Here is a 9746-nt window from a genome sequence, read left to right on the forward strand (position 1 = left end):
CACCTATTACGTTGATTTTCCTGGCTGCTATGATGCCCTACTTAGACCCTCCGGGTGTCCTCTCCTTTGGTTGGAACTTCAGAAACACACCCGTGATTTTTGGCTCGGCAATTCTTGGATTCTTGCTTCAGTGGTCTGGTGCTTTAGCATTAGGGTAAGTGAATGTTCTATTGATTAGTAATGAGCTCTTGCTGTACTGCTGTTTTAATTTGTAAACAAGAAAATTAGATGATTATTGATTATTTTCTATTGTTTTATTGAATTGATTAGTGGTTAGCTCTTTCTTTTTATTGGATGATTTCTGTTATTTTCTGCTGTTTTAACTAATGTGCTAAAGCATCTGCATTTTATTAGAAAATAGAAAAATAGCAAATTAGAGGTTAGAGATGTTGAGGTTGATAGTGAGGCCACTGTTATTAGGTGGCCTAAAGGTCATGCAACAAAGCTCACCTCCTTTCAAGAAAGTAATAGTGAAATCCAAACTTCATGTTAGATATTGCAAAGTCCACCATGGACATAACCAAGTATGTCATCATTGTTATGTTCATATCATTCAATGAACTAGAGACATATAATTTAGTTGTTCTGATTGTGTGTTTTCCGATGAACTTCTATTTCATTGCAGGATTCAGAAAGAGGAAGCCAAAATCGTTGCATGGGAAAGCCAACAGAAGGCAAAGTAACTTATTGTTGCTTGTAAATAAACTAAGAGAACCAAAGTAGCTAACAAAGTTTGACTTAGCAGTACGCCAGTAAGAGGAGGGTAACTTATTGCTATAGCCTATAATCTCCTAATTAGTCCTAATTAAGTTCTTGTAATGAACTAACAAAATTTTTTTTATATACTCTAGTTGTACAATTCAAGGTAGGAAACTAGTTTCTGGTCATTGCTTCCATTTGGTGACAGGTCCTGACAGAAGGATCTTCTTGCCAGAGGGTCTTTTGGACCGATCCGAGATCCTACCATACTTGAATGGAGAAGTGCCCGGAGAGTATGTGGATTCTTCTCTAGCTAGTCCCCTTTGAATCACAAATATTGTGAAACTTTGACTTGTTTTGCTTAATTTTTCTTTGATATTTGTTGATGCAGCTATAGTTATGATCCTTTTGGTCTCAGCAAGAAGCCAGAGGACTTTGCCAAGTATGTCTTAACACTTTTTTTTCAAACTTGATATATATCCTTTTGATCACATTAGTTTACGAACTGTTTTTAATACATTTATTATTTGAAGTATAGTGGTTGATCCCTTTTTTCAGTTGATAGTTTATTTAATGCTTTATTGTCATAATGATTTCTTCCTTATTCCTTCCTCCAGCTACTTGGAACTTCTCGCAAATGCCTTGGACCGTGAAAATTGGTCACTGGTTCAATTTCTCATGTCATCTTCTTACAGTGGATATGGCACCTCCAGCTTTCAACAAGTAAACAACTAAATTATTCCTGGTTTTACCATTCTTATGACTGTTGCTCTAGAATATTACATTACAATTTGTAATTCAGTGTAGTACCACTAACGTTTAGCTCAAGGAATTATCTTTTGTAGGTAAACAAGTTCACAAATGTTCCAGAAATAATTATGTATGATCTAAGAGAAGGAGGTTTAAGAGGGCTAGAGGAAGGAGGAACAACAAAGGAAATAGAATTTAAGTTGTATTGTTTCTGTATTTTTTTTTAAGTTTTTAGTTTTAGAATTCGAACTTGAGATTTATTTTGTATTTGAGTATTAGTTTTTTAATGTATAAAACAGTTATCGCAAAAATTATGTCACTAATTATTGTTTGATTTATCTTGTACTAAAAATTGCATACTATATTTGTAGGTTTGGTAATAAAAAAGGATTGAAAATTTATATTTCGCAACAATGAAGGTAAAAATAAGAAAAATGATTTTTTTTTTAATTTTATAGGGCTATTGACACGCTTTTAAAGCATGGCCCACGCTTTAAAAAGTGTAGCCATATCTTCCCCTATTGGCACGCTTTTAAAGAGTAGCCAAAACAAATATTCTGTGACGTTTTAAAAGCGTGGCGATATGTGCACTTTTCGATACGCTTTTTAAGCGTACCTATAGGTTAAGACCTATGGCCACGCTTTTTAAGCGTGGCAAGAGATGAAAGCATGCCAACAAAAAAAGCGTGCCGATAGATCCACAAAAGCGTGGCGATAGAGCAACCGGCACGCTGGCGGATGTGACCCTTTCAAAAGCGTGCCGATAGCTCAAAAAGCGTGGCGAAAAGCTATCGGCACACTTTTTTGCACTTTTCGGCACACTTTTAAGGCGTGACGGAAAGCTTATTTTTTTGTAGTGTCTCAAGCTCAATTCCTCCATTAATCCCTACCTCTCTAAGCTCTTCTATTTTTTTGAAGATCTCCTCTATTTTAGATTTAGAGTTGGATTTGGATGTTTGCTGCCATTGCACAAGACGATGTCTACAAAGTTTCAATTTTTGAGCTAGTATAAACATCGCAGAACATTCAAAGTAGTAGTTCCAAGCCTCAGTAGTAATAACCCCTCTAATCGCCTCGACCCCACACCATCTCTGTTGGAACTTAAACCTGCATTTAGATCTCTCAATCTGAGAGCTGGTGTCCAATAATAAAGGGGCATGATCAGATCCATTTTCCTGCAGCCTAATCACCGTATTAGAAGGAAACATGTGCAGCTAGCTGTTACTTGACAAAACACGGTTAATTTTTGTCCTTAAAGTTTGTAATTTTTTTAAGAAATATCCCTAACATTTAATTTTATTCAATTTTGTCTATAACATTTTTTATTAATTCAATTTTGTCTTTAATATTTTCGATTTGTTTCAAAACTATCCCTAAACGTTTTTAATTTTGTTCCAACATTTCAGATGGAATTAACATCTAGGGATAATTTTGATACAAATAAAAAATGTTAGAAATAAAATTGAATACAATTACACGTTAAAAATATTTAAAAAAAATCACAAATATTAAAAATAAAAAATATTTTTTATCCTTTAACATACATAAAACAAACTCAAAAAAAAAAAAAAGAAATATACATATTCACAGTCACATTTCAAACTTAAAAAAAAATTATGTGAAGAAATATATTAAAAAATACAATTATTTATATTTATTTTTTTATTAGTTTTTAAGCATAACAATAATTAAATTATGAGAGTAAAATGTGGTTAACTGAGAGAGAAATATATAGGTATTATTCTTTGTCAATATAGTATAAGAACCTTAATTGGTCCATTATATTAATGTTAAATGATTTTTAATTTGAATATTAATGAAGAAATATTATTTGAATAATTTATATAAATAAATCATTTGACAAAATATATTAAACAAAAATCTTAATTGAAAATTGCTTACGATTATGTCTTTTATTAATTTTATGTAATTCGTAGTATCCTAAAAACAAACTCGAAATTTTCATGTAGTTCGTTTTAACATACAACGGTTTGGCGTGAAAAATGTTATTAGAGTTCGTTGGACCTCTAATGATTTAGTGTGAAGAGGGAGTATTAAATAATTATTGACCAATATGCTTCACACTCTCACGTACAATTTACCATTTCTATATCTCATTCTTCAAAAGTAACCGAAATTTTAACGATAATAATCTTAAAAATAACTAAAAAAATTCTTATTTAGATTTGTTAAAAAAATTTCTTTTTTTTGTTATATAAACATTCTTATTTTGACAATGTACAGATTAATTTTTTGTTTCTTTCTTTTTATTAATAACTTTTTACCTTACATGTATACAGAGGGTTAATATCAGCCTAAGTGCATGTCACACATACACATACAGGCTACAGCTGTATATTTCAAGTCTCAACCTCTATAAATCCGAAAGAAATCAAAATTCCATGCAAAGGATTCTACATTGGAATTTCTCATAGTATATTTGGAGTTTATATTTATTTATATAATTTTAACGCAATGTTCTTTCATGCGATCGATCAAACCTAGGATCAGATGAACAATGTCAATAATTGTCAAACAAAGCTATCCAATAATACTCCATTTATAATTTGAACAAGGCTTTATTTAATTTGGTCAATGGTCAATTGTAACAATGCTCCGTCATAGAATAATTCTTGTATGTACCTTGAAATAACGCTAGTTCCATCTCTATCAATACTCCAGCCATTTTAAATTACTTCTTCATTAATTTATTAATACGTATTAATATATAGATCTCTATATAAACAAACCAGTCTAGACTTTATTTGGTGCATATATATATATATATATATTTCATATTAAGAAGCTTTTATTTATTTTTAATCTTTCTTCTTAAACATGGCTTTCACTATCAAAAAACAATTATATACATTGACCATATTATTCCTCATTCTTGTAGTTGGGATTTCACAAGTGTTCCCGAAAGCTCAATGAAGAATCATCAGTGAAGAGAGACATGAACAATGGACGATTAAATATGGCATAGTTTACAAAGATGATGAGGAGAAGCAAAAAGGGTTCTTGATATTCAAGAAGAATGTAGAATACATTGAATCCTTCAATGCTGCTGGTGACAAGTCTTATAAACTTGGTATTAACCACTTAACCGACCTAACCGTTGAGGAGCTTAAGGGTTCCTTAAATGGATACAATAAGAGGTCACATGAGCTTATTGGGTCTAGAAAAACACCATTCGAGTATGCAAATGTTGATTCAATTCCTACATCCATAGATTGGAGGATTTTTTATTTAAATAAATAAAAAATATAATAATTACTGAAATAAATAAATAAATAAATTATTACCGAAATCTGCGATAATCTCTTATCTCGTTTACACTGTAAACGAGATACGTGAAAGCTTATCTCGTTTACAGTGTAAACGAGATAAGACTGATGCACGCCTATAAGTATATGTCATTGACAGTGTTTGATTGGGCTTGAATTTGAACTTTTCAACCACTTTTTCCTCTCTATTATTCCTTTCTGACCATATTATCGACAAATACTGCGATGGCACGCCAGGCGAAAAATGATGGAGACATCAACAGGCTGAACGAGACTTCTCATTACGCTGGAGTAGCCAACTTTGAAATTAATTCTGTTGTGTTGAATTTTGTACAATCGCATATAGATATATTTTTGTAAGTAGCCATGGTTAGGGTAATCGCGAAGGACAAGAATATAGTTTGTAGCGTTAGGAATAGGTCGCTGGTAGAAATTTGGAACTGTATGTTATTTTACTTGTGATAGGTTGTTACTACATAATTATTAGTTTGTAGGGGTGGCAAAACGGGTTGAACCGGCCGTCGGGCTGACCCGCTAAACCCGCTAAAAAGGCAGGTCAGGTTAGGATTTGGAGCCCGCCAAATTAAAAAAATCCGCCAAATCCGCACCGCCAAATTGGCAGGTTTTGGCGGGGCGGGGCGGGCCGGTCCGCCGGGCCGAAGATTTTTATTTTTCTTTTTTTTATTAAATAAAAGAGTGATTACTATTATAAAATTAATAATTATAGAATTTTTAAATATTTTTTTGTTTTTGTTTTTATTCTTCTTTTCGTTATTAACTTTATTTATTTTATTTTACAATTTTGTATATTTGTTCGAATTATGTTTTTTAAAATAAAGATAGTTTTATTGACAAATATTATTTTGAATATTTTTATTGAAGTTAAAAATTAAAAAAAATCAAGATAGTAAAAAATATATATTATAATATGACTATTTTTTATTTGTATTTGATTTTTTAATTATTATTTTTTAGTTAATTTTAATAAATTTTATTTTTCAAAAAAAAAAAAAAAAAAAGAATCAAGCGTGCTAGCCCGCCAACCCGCCAATCCACTATAAAGCGAGGCGGGCTAGAATTTTGAACCCATTTTAGTTAGCGGGGCGGGTTGGGGCGGGCCGGCCTGCTTTGCCACCCCTATTAGTTTGAAACTCTATTTTATATGTGGTACATTGGTACTACTTATAATCTTTTAGTTAAGTATTTTTAGTTTCAAATATGTTAAAATTAAAAGAATAATATTTGTCTTAAAAATATGTGATTGAAGATCTAAATATTTTTTTAATTAAAATAGCTTTAATTTAGGAAGAAATATTTGTGTAACTTTAATATTTGTTATACTAAAATGATCAAATTACAAAACTAAAAAACGGTGTAAGAATTTAATACAAAAAAATGGGCTCCTATTTAAAAATTCATTGATAATACAAAGACCATTAAACGTAGAAGACCCAATAAAAGTTTTAAAATTATTTTTTGATAATTCTGAATATTTTTTTATTTCAGAGGCCTCGCCTTCTACTGCCCCGACGAGTGAGTCACACCCTTCCTCCACCCGATGCCATTGTCCCGTATCTGGTTGAGGTTGGATTCGACGACATGGTACCCCTCGGGGATTTCACATTCGACAATTCCCTGATTACGGCATTCGTGGAGCGATGGCGTTCGGAGACCCACACGTTTCATCTCCCGTGGGGTGAGGTCACTATCACCCTATAGGACGTGGTGTACCACCTAGGGCTGTGCGCACACGGAGCCCTAGTTGGGGTTGCCTCCATGACTTCGGTAGGTGGTACCACACGGAGACGTGGCAGTTGGTGGAGCTAGGTGCCAGGCCTCCGGTAGCTCCACAGTAGGCGGCGCAGAGGAAGGAGTCGTTAACGCTGAAACTTGTGTGGCTGCGGGACCGTGTCCGCCAGATGCCCCCTACAGACGACCTAAAGACCCTCCTACAGTACACCAGGTGCTACATTATGTTACTGGTCGGAGGATATCTGATGACGAATAAGTCGAACAACTTGGTTCACTTGCGTTGGCTCCCACTTCTTCAGGACGTTGGGCGGTGCCGGGCTTTGTCCTGGGGCTCGGCGGTACTTGCCTGGACGTACCAGTCACTGTGTCGATCGGCGGCACACTGAGGCGTCACGGACATCGCGGGCTGCACTCCGCTATTGATGTCCTAGATCTACTAGAGATTTCTTCAGTGGTGTCCACTAGATAGAGGGATCTACATGTATCCTATGATTCCTCCTAATCCCCGTAGATCTGTGCAATTACCTTCTGCTTCGCCATCCAAACCTTTCTATAGGAGGGTTTGAAGTGATAGCTCGCTCGGACCACACCTTGCAAGACTAGGATGCTGACGGAGGGGTTGGACTATATCAACGGTAGTATAACTAACCTTGCAGATGAGACTGCTATCGAACTGTCGATGGTCTTGGGACATGGTGGGTGTTAAACAACTGTGCACTCCACCAACCCTCCGAACCTCCCTAACGAAATAAAACAGCATCGGTTCAGCCATATTTCGAAACTACTAAATATATTGCACAAAACTACTTAAAAGCTCAATTAAACTTGAACTCACCAATATCTGAGGTTCTGTCAACGGGCAACACGGAGACTCCATGGACACCTAATCGCAGTTTGATGGCATTGCACATGGTACTTTAATCGGTCCGATTCGATCACCCAGTACTCAGTACTCCTGCGAATTCTGTAGTTCTTCACACCCTGCAGCACTGCATCTCGACATTTGAATCTGTGGCCGACCCAAAACTCTACTCCACTGTCTAGGTTGTAATCCTCTTCCCCCATGTTGAAAACCGGAATCCTCTCATGCATGGCGTCCATATCTAATGTATGATAGTGACTTTGTACTGCCGATAGCGCCAGAATTGGGTGGGAGGAGGCAAGACATGGCGCGCCGCAGTCTCGGCGGGCGTCTCCGGTACAAAGTCCTCCTCATCACCCCTTCAGACAAATTACTACCAATACTATCCGCCATGTAATCTTTATCAGACTCTTCGTCACCCTCCTCCACCCTCTTCCACTAGAGTGGCGACATGAATGGGGTGGTAGTGCGAGAGGTCGATCGTCCTGCACATAGGTCGAGTGTACAAAACCATCACGATCAACATCTCCAACCTCGACGGAAAGCTCCATCACTTGTTCCGCCATGATTTTTTCATGGATGTCGAACATGAGTTGCACATGCTTGCCCCCTAAAAGCCGAAATAGTCGAAACTGAAAAACCCCATTACCCATGGGTAACAGCAACCTATACCCCATCCTTCCAACCTCCCTCGTTTCTATTCCACCGAGGTTGTTCAATATCAAACTCTTCAACTCCGACAACGTACTTACATGCTGAGTCCGCAACAGTATCGAATTCTCACACTCAAATATCAACCCGTTGTCTCCATTTCTCATACGACAATTGAGGTAGACACATAATTATATATACGCTGTTACTGGCCATTATTGCCTTGTTTTTGTGAGAAAAACGGGACAGAAGAAGATATGAAATGTTTGTGAGAATGTCAAGGGTTACATATCCTTTTATAGCTATTGAAAATTTGTCTCATTGTATGCATCTCATTTATACTGTAAACGAGATATTGTTGTACGTATCTCGTTTACAGTATAAACGAGATATACGCATGTCACGTCTACGTGTATTATCTCCTTTACACTGTAAACGAAATACGTGCAAAATTATCTTATTTACAGTATAAACGAAATAAGAAAGAGTCACGAATTTCAGTAATAATTTTTTAATTTATTTATTTCAGTAATTATTACATTTTTTTTATTTATTAAAATTAAAAATCTTAGATTGGGGGACTAAAGGAGCTGTTACTCCTGTCAAGGACCAAGGATTTTGTGGTAAGATGTCGGAGCTAGAAGTGGTTGTGACATACATGGTAGAGATTTGGGATGTGCCAGTGGTTACATGGAAGGTGCATTTGAATTCATATTTGAAAATGGAGGAATTACAAGTGAAGAAAACTACTCTTACAATTTAACAACATATGGTAGATGCAATACGAAAAAAGAAGCCTATAAAGTTGCTTAAATCAAAGGCTATGAGATGGCGTGCCACCAAATAATGAGACAGAACTTCTAAAAGCAGTGGATAACCAACCAGTTTCAGTTGCTATTCAAGCAAATTTGCTTGATTTTCTACACTATTTGAGTGGTGTTTTTGATGGAGTTTGTGGAACTAATCTTAACCATGATGATACTGCGATTGGTTAATAGAACTGATTATTAGATTGTGAAGAATTCATAGAGTACTAATTGGGATGAGGCTGGTTACATAAGAATCAAACCAGGCATAAGTGCTGGTCTTGGTTTATGTGGCATTGCTATGTATGCATCTTATCCCACTATTTAAGTTAATAACTCTCTAATATATAATAGTAATAATGATAATAATAAACATAAGAGAAAATATAAGAAAACGACCCATATAATAAACAATGCGAACAACGAATTAAAAAAGAAAAGTAAAATTAATTTTAAATTTAAAAAATCCATTAAAAAATACCACCCCAATTAATCCTAATTTTACTTTAGAAAACATTTTCCGTCTTTCTTTAGCTGCATTTTCCATCTTTCACTAGCCGTCGTCCAGCATAAACACACCAATCTCAACAATGTGGATGATATTCGTTAACAACCAGATTCAAAGCTTGAGCGTTAGAATTGGAGGTCCTGAAGAACACCTTGGAGAAGCAACAATTGGAAGCACGTTTAGTATCCAGAAAGACAATTTCATATAGCCTTAGGTACAGTGTGCCAACTCCTGGAGTAGAGAATGGAATAAATTACCATTTTGGGAACGTTATGAATTTCAAACAAGGTAAGAGTCCTCTGGTTCTCACTCAGGAGTAAGAACTTTCCCATCACAACTTCCTCTCCCGCGCACCGCAACAATCACCGACCATGCAAGGGCAGCTGCCGTTCGTCCTCTTCTCTCTTGCGTCGCGCCATCACAACTTCCTC

General features: G+C 35.6%; 1 long non-coding RNA gene and 1 pseudogene across 1 annotated transcript; both read left to right on the forward strand.

The window, feature by feature from the left end:
• Nucleotides 1–758, forward strand: LOC112772274 (uncharacterized). The gene is made up of 3 exons (XR_003187442.2): nt 1–154; nt 421–524; nt 626–758. It is a non-coding gene; the product is annotated as an uncharacterized lncRNA (long non-coding RNA).
• Nucleotides 759–1288: 530 nt separating this feature from the next.
• LOC112769596 (senescence-specific cysteine protease SAG39-like) lies at nt 1289–9135 on the forward strand (annotated as a pseudogene).
• The last annotated feature ends 611 nt before the right edge of the window (nt 9136–9746 follow it).

This window comes from Arachis hypogaea, chromosome 18 (assembly GCF_003086295.3).
Source record: "Arachis hypogaea cultivar Tifrunner chromosome 18, arahy.Tifrunner.gnm2.J5K5, whole genome shotgun sequence".
Taxonomy (NCBI): domain Eukaryota; kingdom Viridiplantae; phylum Streptophyta; class Magnoliopsida; order Fabales; family Fabaceae; genus Arachis; species Arachis hypogaea.